Here is a 12,987-nt window from a genome sequence, read left to right as displayed (position 1 = left end):
TGATTTGTCTTCTGCAAGTCCTCAGTTTACATACCTAATGTGGTAGCTTGAACACAATGTTCCCCATAGGCTCAGGCATGGAACATTTGGTTCCCAGTTGGCGGCACTGTTTTGAAGGCTTATGCTGAGGTACAGCCTTGCTGGAGGAAGTATTTCCTTGTGTACTGGAGTGTAAAGTTCTGTGCAACTTCCTGTTTTCTGTCTCTGCTTGTAATAAGAGACGTGAGCCCTCAGCTTCCTGCTCCGGTCACCATGCCTACCTGCAGCCATGCCTCCCACCATTGTGGACTGACATCTCTCTGGAACTGGAACTGCAAATAATATCTTACTTCTTTAAGTTGCCTTTAGCGTTGTTTTACCACAGCAACAGAAAAGTAGGCAAATGACCTATTTTCTATGGTTATATACTAGGGTCATGTAAAAATATCCTGAGTAAAAAGGGTCATGAATGGAATCCTTTATGAAGTCTTTGTGTACAAGTATAGTTAAGTCAATATAAATAACCACATGTATGATCCAGTTACAGCAATGAGTGTGTCCATATCCTCAAGTGTTATCCCCTCTATCTGTTGAGAACCTTATAATGCATCTCTAAATTAATCTGAAATATTGTGGTAGACTAGGTCTGGCTTACTGGGCAATATAGTTACTTCCTCCCCTCTAAGCATATTTTGGATCCTAGATCACCATTATGAGAGGTATATTTTCAGTTCCAGGTGATCATCCTGGTTCTGAATTTAATTGTAACAATGGATATTAAGAAAGCAAGGGTGCTTGCTTCAGCAGCACATATACTAAAACTGGAATGATACAGAGAAGATTAGCATGGCCCCTGTGCAAGGATGACATGCAAATTCATGAAGCGTTCCATATTAAAAAAAATAAAAAAGAAAGCAAGGATAAAAGAAAAGACAATTTTTTCAAAGTTTTAAACTGGAGAGGTGATTCAGTGGTTAAAAGTACTGCCTGCTCTTCCAGAGGATCTGGGTTAGACTCCAGCACACACATGGTGACTTAAAACTGTCCAAAATAGGAACTGGTGATCCAAAGCCCTCTCCTAGACTCCCTGAGCACTGCACATGCATAGGGAACAGACATGCATATGCAGGCAAAACATCTACATACATAAAATAATAAAATAAAAATCTTTCAATATGACTTACAATATATAACATGGCTTTCAGTAAGAAATGAAAAAGTATGTAATTCTTTTTTATTATTACCACATGTGCTTAATGACCACTGGCTTACAGACTCTTGGTGGCACTAAAGAATCTTGTGTTTGCCGTGGCTAGCCCCTTACCCTCCTCTCTGAATCTTCAGTGCAACCACAAGAAGCAGGCACACTGCATTTATCTACAGTCTACCAATGTTTAGAGAACGTGGGAGATCTGCATAAGGTTACATGGTTCTGCAATGCAGAGCTAGACTCAAACATTTCAGTCTTTACTATGTGCAAAGCCTCCTGACTGAGGACTATTGCACAGTGATTATTGTTACATACATGTGTGTCTTCTTTGCCTTAAGGCTCCTCAGTTACACAGTGAAGAACTGGCCATGGAAACATTTTCAAATGTTTTCAAATGTTACAAAGAATTTAACCACAAGATTTCACAATAACAGTATACTACTAAGTAATATCATCATTGATAAAGCCAATAATCCTTTCATATATTTCCTAAATTATTTAATTTATTGAACATGGCATTGTATTAGCTAAACAAATTAAAATTCTCTATAAATCCCCTTTCCTTAAGTGAAATAGTAATATATGGTGATAATGAAAACACTCAATAGATTACACGCATACAGTTTAAGAATGAAGAAGGTAAATGCAGCCTTGGTCACTGTACAATCATCTCTGTGCTTCAGAAACAAAGCATCTCACCAGAATGGTTCCTGTGGATGGCAACAGCACTAAACCCACTAGGGAGGTAGGAGAGAAAAGATCGACTTCGTAGTTTTCGTCAGATGATATATGAAACAAGCTAATGGCACGTTTTAACATATGCTTTGGTATGCAAAGGCTTTCCTTTCTAGAGGTTCTTCATTATGTGAGGATATTAAATTGTGTTTAACTACATCATATCCATTTCTATCTAGCCCCTTAAAGTACTCATTCGCATAATGTTGCGAGTGGTTTTAAAACCATGCTACCATTTTTTCCTGGGAGCTGTGACCACACTACCAGCCCCTAGGCTCTCTCTTGGTCATTCTGGGATCAGCAGTGTGACCTGCCCACTCCCTGGACCTTTGAATCTGCGGATAAAGGACACACAGAACATTCTGGCTAGCACAATTGTTGGGCACAGAATCTCCTGCCTGAAATTGATGTCCTCATCAATTATTATCTCCATCTCCCCTCCTGCCCTAAGCTTATCAGCTATGGCTCCCTTCCTCCCCCCCAACCCCCCCAGCCTCCTTGGCTTCTGCTGCAGGCCCTCGCTGCCCCAGGCCTTATATGACTGTTGCTTTCTTCTTCCAAAGCAATGCAGAACATACCTCCTCTCTTTCCCTGTGTCTGTCTCTAACTCCTCAGAGTCACCTTCACCCAACAATTGGCTCCCAGCCTCCTGTACTGACAAAAATCTCATATTCAAACTCAAGTTGTTTAACATTGAGAGAGTTTATAGAATGGATGACATGGTTTTCAGATGACATTACAACTAGAATCTAAACATAATCCAAGGATAAAAATCATAATTCTTTCAGTTAGGAAATATGGTAAAGTACTTTGTCTAATTAACAAACTGATAGACTAGATGCCATTTATATCTCATACTGAGTAATTTACTTGGTTTTTATGGTTTTGTTCAATCTATATCTAGGAGAAGAGTTATTTATTTATTTATTTATTTGACGGAAAAGGGGAGGTTAGTGTGGGGGTGCTGATGGTCTAGTTTCCTAATTGTTTTTTGATTTTATCAATAAAGAAGTCCAGGAGCCAATCACTGGGTGAAAGGTACAGGTGGGACTTCCAGGTCCCCGGAGTAAAAGGCAAATGCAAGGAAAGAGAGGGTATTTTTCTGCCATGCTTTGGAAGGAGCAGCCCCGAAGCAATCAGGATCGGGGCAGCCAGAGCCTGCTGCTTCACTATGGGCGGGCTGCCGGAGATGTCTGAGAGGGCAAATTGGGACAAGCCATTATGCTTAGGGTGGAAAGAGAGACAGATAAAAAATTGTTAAGGGCATATATTTCCAGGTGGGAGGTATTTGCGCCCAGCAATTGTGCTAGCAGGTGAGTTCTAAAGTCATAAAGCTGAGTGTGTGTTTTTTATCCGAGGATTCCAAGGTCTTGGGTGGGGCTGGTAATGTGACCCCTCCAGGAGCAAAGGTGGGTAGGAAAGAGAAGCCAGGCCAGTGCTGGCATCTTGATGGTGCGCTAAGCTGGGAGGAACAAAAGGGAGCCAGGAGGGGCTGGCAGTGTGGTCACAGCTCCCAGGTTAAGGTGGTAGTTTGATTTAAAATTATATGCAACAGCATAGGAGAAAGACGAAATCTTACTTAGGGAGGTCTAGTGATCTTTACACATAAAGACCGCATCTAACTGTACTCACTGGGCTAATGTATGGTCATGAGATAAGATAGGAGGGAGAGTTCATCGATGCTTTTCTTGTAGTAGAATGATGCTGAGAACAATATAAAGTTAGGTGTGTATACTATGAAGAGAAAGGTATAGAAACTGAATGTGAACTTCTATTAGTAGGGATAAAAATAACATTTATATAGATGTGACACATATACATATAGACATACACATGGATGTGCATATGTGTGCACATGTGTGTATGTCTGACCTTATAAAGATGGTGCCTAGGATTCTGCCTTCTGTAAATAGGCACAGACTCATTTGTAGGTTCAATATGGGGGCCACACTTTTCTCAGTGAAGAAACTAGACAATATAAGTAAATGTTATTAGTAATTCCAGAAAAAGGGGTGGAGATGCTTCCACCAAATAGATAAATACACAGAAAGAAAAGGAGAGACCATCTGAAAACTGAGTTAGACAAAGTTCTGCATGGCAGTATTCTAGGAAGGAGAAGGACATACCTACTATACTTGCGTACATTGAAAATACGACTTGACCTGGCTTTTAACCTCAATGACAGACAACATTAATTTATTATCTACATGTATTTCACTCTATGAGGTAATACTATGCATACTTAATGCCAGATATAGGTAACATAATAGTGTACAAGGTCTAATTATTTAAGTTAAAAAATAAAATCAGGCATCAAACTAGTTGTAGATCACTCAAGTGTCAATCAATCATATCAAGTTTGATAACAGCAGTGCTTTGGAAACTCAGGGAGTGATATTTCATCACTCCGTAGATACTATCCTTAGTCAAAGGTACATACTCAATTGATCAGCAATCATAAAGTGGTTTTATATATTTGAAGTACCTTTTGAAACCTAACTCCAATGAAAGGCACTGATTGTGAACCCTCTTCTGCAGTGGCCTGGTGGTTTTCACTGTCTTCCTATGAAGCTATTAATAGAATGAAAACTGACAGGCAAGGCAAGTGGCTGCCATCACCTGTGGAATCCGAGCTTTTATTTTATCCTCGTCTCCCTTTACAGAACAAATGCTAGAAGTCACAGAATTTGTCTTCAGTGCTTTCAACCCTTATTTTGCTCTTTGCTTAACCTCCATAGACTAATCGTATCTTCATAATTTTTTTAAATAGATTCTTTATGGTTTTTAACTTACACAAACTTTAACTTATAGAACATTAGTGTGACAAACCCAAGAAAAGTATGAAACAATTAAAAATAAAACAGACTAATTAAAGCAAAACTATAGGTCATGTCCTGACAAATCTATACAAAATTCTGTCTTTAAGGATCAAATAATACAAATAATCACCAGCCTCCTTGACTGCAGAGAAAAACTAAAAAACACACATGTTAACTATTAAAATACAGTGGGCTGGAGATATAATTCAGTACAAGAGTGCTTACCTAGCATGTGTGTGGGTCCAGCAACCACAGACAGACAGACAGACAGACAGATGAATAAAAGTGAATAAAAAAGCAAACAAAATTAAAATAACTATAATTATAAAGGAACTTTATGAATCTTTTCATAAGTCTAAGCAAGTAAATTTGATAATGTAGATAAAAATTCTCTCTAGGAAAATATAGATAGCTATAGTTTGTTTTACAGATGAGATAGCACATGAAGACATATTAAAATAAAACTGGGACATTGCCAAAAAAGCTGACTAACTATCCCCAAATTTCCAGAACCTTCCTTAGGCTTTCTTCTGAGGCTGATAATTCTTGTGCTTGCTGACAGAGCACACAACAGCACCCCAACTCTGCTCTGAGGCAGTACAGCTGTGGACTCAGCTCTGAAGAGGGTTCTCAGGCATCTCCCCTCAAATGAGCTTCAGTTCACAAGTCACAGCTCAAGAAAAGTAAAACATGTCATTAATTTATTGAAAGACTAAGGCAGATACTGCTCAATACCAGGAGTCAGATGAGAGACTTTATTAGCATAGGAACAGAGAGTGACTTGTAAGGAGTGGAGGAGGCATTTGAAAGAATAACATCATTCCTTGCTGATCTGTGTAGGGAACCACACTAGGCCTAGAGAGGCAGCTGCTCAAGTGCTGAACACACAAGTCTTGAGTTTGGATCCTAGACCCTAAGCAAATCTGGGCATGACCATGATTGCCTATGATGCTTGAGCTAGGGAGGCAGACGAGGGCACGGGTGTGTGGCTGCTGCCAGCTCAGCTCTAGGTCCACTGAGAGACACTGTTTCACCGGAATAAGGAGAGTGGCAGGGATGGACACTGACATCCTCCTCTGGCTTCTCTCTGTAAGGCTCTTGCACCTTCACACATACCACACACATCATAGTCACACACACACACACACACACACACACACACACACTTCACACACCATACATACATCCCTGTCACACACACATATACATTTCACACACCATACACACATCACAGTCACACAAACACACTTCACACACCATACACACACCATACACACATCACAGTAGCACACACAGAAACACACACTTCACTCACCACATACATATCACAGTCGCACACACAGACACACACCATACACACAATGCAGTCACACACACAGACACACACATGTCCACACAAGATATAGGAATAAACTAAACTTGTGTCATGTTATTTATTTATGTATTAGGGATATTTGTAAGATAAAAATCCTTGTCATTATTAACAATGTCCTAAAACAGTTCATTTTTAAAAAGAATAAATGAAAAAATTATACTGTAATGAGCAAGTGAAATTTCTTATTTGCAGGTAGTATAATATTTCTGAAAAATTCAGAAAAATAGGACTAAATAAATATTAGCATTTAGAAAACATTTAGTAAACACTTGTGACTTAAACTGAAAAAATAATAACTTTTTAATATGCCAACAATAACCAGCTGAAAATAAAATGGAAGGGAAAATTCCACTAATATGAACTACACAAAGGAAGGACTTGAAGGAAAAGTGCAGGGACAGGAAAGGCTGTCATGAAGACCTTTTGCATTCTACTGAAGGTCAAAACAAAGGCATGAAAAAGTACGTCTGACTGGATAAAGATGATTTTTATCTTATAAACATGCCAACCCTATCTAAAATCATCTGTAACAGCACAATTTTAATGAAGACACTAAGCTGGCACACTGGCTGACACATGGAATTGATTCAGACTCAGGTGCTGCAGAGTGGCCGCTGCTCAGACTGCCTGGTTCACATCACAGCCCTGTCACGTGCTGTCCACAGCACCTTGCAAGTGTCTTACCCTTCTCATGTCAGTCTCCTCCTCTGTAAGAGGGGAATGTGTCTCTAGCATGGTTTATCACAGTGATGGAAATCATATATGCAAACTCTTAGTGGGGCACAATGCACACGGTCTGAAGAAACATTGTTAGTATTATCTGAGAAAATAAAAATATTCAGGAAAACTCAGAAAAACAACAGCCACAGGAGTCATGGGAGGATGCAGACTTGTCACTAGTGGCAAGCACACCTTCAGGTAACTTTCACAGGCACAGGCCATTTGGGGCAGTCTTGGGCTTCACTACCGTCCAAAAACAGACCCCAAACAAACACAGATTTGTAAGTCAATGCAGGAGACAAGTTTTCAGTTAAAATCACGTGGAAAAGGTAAACCCTGAAACTTGTAACTCAGTGTTTCCACCACAATGAAATCCACACAGATCGGAGGTTTTCCCTTTGTGAGCCAGAGATGAGAAGGCAGAGCCTTTCTAGCTTCAGAGTAAGAAAGGCTGCTTCATGCACACTACAGACCAACAATGTGAACACTAACTACAAGCACCAGACACAACTAATTTCTTTATGATACAGAAAAACCCTCAAAACACTCACAAGGAAAAGATTAGTCACTCAATAATAATATACAAAATGTACACCCGGCTATAGAGGGAGGTGCTGGTTTCCTAATTGGATCTTGATTGTGTTGATAAAGACAGTGGAAACCAATTGCTGGGTGAAGGGAAAGGTGGGACTTCTGGGTCCCAGGAGGAAAAGAGGGATACAGAGATAGAGGGGGTCTTTTCAGCAGGTTTTGGAATGGGAGTCACCGTACAACCATGTGAGATCTTGGGCAGCTGGAAATGGAGGCCTCCACCACCAGCAGTTGGCTGAAATCAGTTACCTGAGAAGAGCCCAGCAATTGTGCTATCTGGCTAGTTTTAAAATATTAAAACTGTTTGTGTTTTCCATCCATGGGCAGATAGCACAATTGTCTCATCCATGAGAATGGAAGTCCCTTTAGGAACTGACCCCACTCCCCCTGTCACTCAGACATCATATGTTCCACATGGGGCTCACTGCATGCTAGCAACACTGTCTTCTGTGTCCACACTTTCGTGCTGTGCCCTTCTACCTGAGAAGGTTACCCAATTTCACTGCTCAGTGGTATTTTCTAACCACTATTTAAATATATGGACCCCATCAAACCCTCAATATTACACACATTCTCTCCTGATGAAACCCTCAACTTATCACTGCATTTTATCCAAATGGATCCATCTTCAGTTGGAAATATCAAGGACCACAGAGTGAGCAGAAACTATGGCAAGACAACTTCCCACATCACAATGGTTAGTTGAGGAACCGACCGAAGCTTGGCCCCACTGAATTGGTGTATTTTCATTCCATTGTAAATATGAAAAATCCTCAATCAGAGGCTGGCTGTGTTTATCACTGACTTCCATTATCTACTGGATAAATGGATAGACAGAAGTTTAATATTGGACAAAAATGGTCCCAGAAAAAATAGTATGAGTAAGACTAAGGAAAATACTACAGAATTAATTTGGCAATGCTTATCAAAGCTGAAAATGTTTATCTATCAATAAAACAAATTCCTTAGCATTTAGCCTAAACGCACATATTTCTATCAGTAAACTCATTATAATGACAAAACCTGTGAACACTGATGGGAGATCTATTTGTTTTTATGGATACATGTAAACATCCTTTATAAAACTTTGGTTCCATTCTTGCAGGGGTCATAATGAACGAATTGACATTTGTCTGGAAGGACATAAATGAGGAAGTAAGCTACAGAAATAAGTCATTTTTTCTGCTTTATTCTTTTCATATATTTTGAATGTTTACCTTGCTTTGAAATAACAAAGATAAATTTTAAATGTTAAAATAACTTTCAGATTACTGTTACTAGTGGCAACTTCAGGAAACTTAACTGGAATTCAAGGAAATGCTTTCTTTAATATTTTTATGAATTTGAACTTTTTGATAATAAGTACAAGTTACAACTGAAAATACTAATAAAGCTCAGAAAGCCTAGACTGGCCGAGCTCCCTGAGTTTAAGGACAGAATGGTACACACACATGAGTTCCAGGATAGCAGGGCTATAGAGACTGTCTGAAAAACCAAACGAAGCCAAACTGAAATACCACTCCCCCAGCCTCCCAGTAATCACCACAGGGCGGCGAAAGCTGGAGAAATGGTGTAACAAGGAAGGACATTTGTCTTTAAGCCTGAAGACTTGAACTCAGTACCTGAATCTTAAGTGGTGGAAAGAACCATCTCCCACGGCTGTTTTCTAACCTTTACGCTCATTCTACAGGAAGCACACATGCTCATAAAGGCAATAAAATAAAAATAAGAACAATAAAAAAATTCAAAAGATAATGAAATGTAAAAGAGAAAGGTTAAAATGATACTTAAGAAGGCAGTAAATGTTGTAAATATACATGTGTGAACCTTGACAGCAAACTTGCTCTCATAGTTCCAGACGGTGCTGTGCAATCTGCCAAGGGAAACAGTCCTCCCCACTGTGATACCTAGGAATGACCTCACAGCACGATAGTCCTACCCATACAATATTGGCACACATATGGGGGCAATGACAGCTCTATAATTGGACTTAGGGCCAGCTCAACAGGAGGGAAATGCTGCTGGGTGCTGGAAACCTAACTAGCTTCCCAGGGCGAGTGAATTGTGACTCTTTGAGGAGGGTCTACTGTTACCACTTTATGGAAGTCTACCTATCCTTTTCCCCACAGGAAGAGTAGACCTTGCCTTATCTACAAAGCTGCTCTTTGTACCAGAGACCACTTTAGAGAACCACAACTGGTCAAAAAGCTGAGATCATGAGGTGTCCAGAACCGCCCCCAATACATCTACAGTACAACTCCTGAACCTACGGTTCAGGGAACATGTCAGAAGGAGGAACAAAAGACTGTAAAAGCCAGAGGACCAGGAAGTCTGCTGTGAGACTGTATCCCCTAGAAATGACAGGGAAACTACACCCAAGATAACAATGAGAACTGAACAATGACAACATCAATAGGCATACTAACACAGAAGGGGAAACTCACTGGGCCCCACCCTAGATACAACTACAGGCAGCTAATGATTGCTAGGAGTGGGGGAAACAGTCTTCCCCAGTGACCAGCCTCCAAATTAGCTATGCAATTTTAAGTGGTTATCCTTAAAGTGTATACAATACCGGTAACACTTCATGGATGCAGCAGGCTGCTTATATATTACACATGCACATGCTTATGTATTACATATGTACATGTGTATTACACATGCACATGTGTATTAAACATGTGCATATATGTGTGTATAAAATAATCAAAGGAAAAGTGGCCATGCATTTGAGACAGAGGAAGGGAAGACATAAACGGACTAGGAGGGAGGAGAACTAGGAGGGACTGGGGGACTGGGAAGGACAGAAATCATATAACTAAATCTTAATCAAATTTAAAAATTATTTTAATTCATATTATCCTTTATGAAAGGCAGTGATGTGTCACAAAGTACATATGACATTCACCTTTTCTGTTCATAGCCACGTAAGACATGAAATTATGGGAAACACAAGGAAGGCAACACTTGTTAAGAAGCAAGGGGCAGGGGCAGTTTCTGCCCCTTCCCATGGATACAGGAAGTGTCCACGCCTTGAAGAGGGAAGGTGCCTTCAGTCCCCAAGAGAAAACCTGTCGAGTGCAGTTACAGTGGCACCCAGCCACCATACCACAGTCAACCACAGATGTTTGTGTCTCAGGCTTTTTTCTCATTTTATAAAAACATAAACCAGAAAGTAAATATTTTGTAATTTCTGTCTTTAATTTTGAGACCTGTTGATTTTGAACTGATGATAAAAAATATGAGGACGGGAACAAAAATTCTATCCTAATCAATTTCCTTTGTTTCTCCCTGGTGAGAGGTAGACTAGAGGCACTAGTCTATAATGTAAGCCTGCTAGGTGGAAGGAGAACCAAAGGGGAGGGGACCTCTGCTTCCCCAACTGGCTTCTAGGGGTGACAGTAGTGCTCAGGGCTCTACCCTGACCTGAGGCTAGCTGCGCCTTGGCCTCGGAGTTCTCTCAAGGGCCAGTTTCAATAGCGAGCAACTCAGTCCTGCAGAGGAGACAAAGACCCCTCACTCTTCTACTGTGCAGACATAGAAGCCTGGGCTTATAATAATAAAGTCCGAACTGGAACTTAGTCCTTTAAATTTTTAGCATTTATTTATTTTTTGTTTGTTTATTCCTGAGTAGGATGGGGTGTGTGTGGAGGAGACATGCACAGAGAGGTCACTTTGGGGAATTTGTTCTCTCCTTCCACCATGTGGGTTCTGGTGATCCAACAAAGGTCACTGAGGAGCTTGACAGCACTATTGCCCTTGCTTGCTGAGCGCCCCCTGCTGGCCCAGGAGCTTCTTTCTCTTTTCTCTTTCTTTTTTTCTTTTCCTTCCCTTCCCTTCTTTTCCTTTCTCTCTCTCTCTCTCTCTCTCTCTCTCTCTCTCTCTCTCTCTCTCTCTCTCTCTGATACAGAGTCTCACTCTCTAGCTCTGGCTTTTCTGGAATTCACTATATAGAACAGGTTGATCTTAAATTCACACAGATCCAACTGCCTCTGCCTTCTAAATGCTGGGATTAAAGGCGTGTGCCATCATGGCTGGCCAGAAACTCGTTTCTTAATGAGGCACTGGAAACAATTTACAGCTAACTGGAGTTGAGTTTACTGAGATCTAGTACAGAACACAACATTACAAATGTGAACACATTCCTTAGTTATCTAGAGTGTCTCAAAGGTATCAGAAAGAAGTCATAATATCAAAGATTTCCACTTCTGCAACACACGATTTTAAAAAAAAGTTATGGACTGCATGTTATAGTAAGAAATATGTTAGTATAAAACTAAATGCTGAAGTACGGGTCACATGGGAAACAAGGGTGCTAGGACTTGAACCACGTCCAAATACTCTTTTATGCCTTGCTAATATGATATATAATAAAATTCTTAATATTTTATTTCTATTTTAATTTGAAACGATTATTGGGAAATTAAGAGGACATGAATGAAAGAAATTTCTTGACATTTTGTTTTACTTGAGTTACCTGAAAATCAACAGGCATTCTATTCTTACTAGAATAGAGTCTGTACATAACTGATTCCCGCAAAGCTGAGATATCCTATAAACTAATGTCTGTGAACCAGCACACATTCTCCTACACATTTTATCTTCTGGATAAATTGGCAGTGAAGACTGAAGTGGCCACTCCTGGGAACTGCATAGACAGTACCAAATACCATGTGCAGAGATGACAGAAAGCTCTATTTCATTTAGGTTGTAATTGAAGATATGTTTATCAGCTGGGCTTGATGGCATAAGCCTCTAACTCCTGCTACTCAGAAAGCTGAGGCAGGAGGATCAAGTCCAAAGCCCCCTGGGATACAGACTCCTGAGTAGCCTGAGCAACTTAGTGAGACACTGTCATCAAACACAAAGTTAAAAAGGCCAGAGACATGTCTTACTAGGCTTATTCTCCAGAGTTGGGGGTGGGGAGAGCATCCAAACACTCAAGTTCTTACTACTGTTAAAAGAAAACAGTTTAGTCAATCAATGCTCCTTGATTTTTGTCCCCTGCTCCAGCCCTGACATTACCCTAACCCAATTATTTGATAAGATTTCGTGCTTTACATGCACTGAGTAAGCACACCCCTAAAAGGGCACTTTTCTAGTTACAGAGACAGACACTTAGGCTCTCAAGATGGAGATGCTGGCAGAGGCCATGCAGCACTGCTGGGCAGACTCAGAAGCAGGCCACAATGCTTCAAGAAGTCAAGTCCCCTGACATAAAGAGAAAAATGGGGCCCCTGGAGAACTGTTAAATGCCCAACAAACATCTAATCTCATCTTTTTAAACTTCTTAGACTCCAATACATTTTAGTCTCATATATTCTTATCATTTCTCTTTCCTTCAGGATAGAAGTAGAGGACATGTATAATCACAGACTCATTCCAGATTATTCCCCTGATACAAAATCGTTAAGAGTTTTCTACTCCAAATTTCATATATTTCAAATCCCAGCTCTTGGCAACTTGATCTCTCAAGATTCATGCTTCCTCTTGACTTCCTGCTATTTACCAGCACACATCAGCCTGCACACACCAGTTTGGATCCCCAACATGCCCTA

General features: G+C 40.3%; 1 protein-coding gene and 1 non-coding gene across 6 annotated transcripts in view; one reads left to right on the top strand and one right to left on the bottom strand.

Moving 5' to 3' along the window:
* Zeb1 (zinc finger E-box binding homeobox 1) overlaps window positions 1–12,987 on the bottom strand; it is a 172,524-nt gene that overhangs the window by 60,388 nt on the left and 99,149 nt on the right. The gene's annotated exons all lie outside the window — the stretch shown is intronic.
* On the top strand, window positions 771–877 carry LOC117714479 (U6 spliceosomal RNA). Its single transcript, XR_004607553.1, has one exon. It is a non-coding gene; the product is annotated as a U6 spliceosomal RNA (small nuclear RNA).

This window comes from Arvicanthis niloticus, chromosome 8 (genome assembly GCF_011762505.2).
Source record: "Arvicanthis niloticus isolate mArvNil1 chromosome 8, mArvNil1.pat.X, whole genome shotgun sequence".
Taxonomy (NCBI): Eukaryota; Metazoa; Chordata; class Mammalia; order Rodentia; family Muridae; genus Arvicanthis; species Arvicanthis niloticus.
This window is presented reverse-complemented; position numbering and strand designations above follow the sequence as displayed.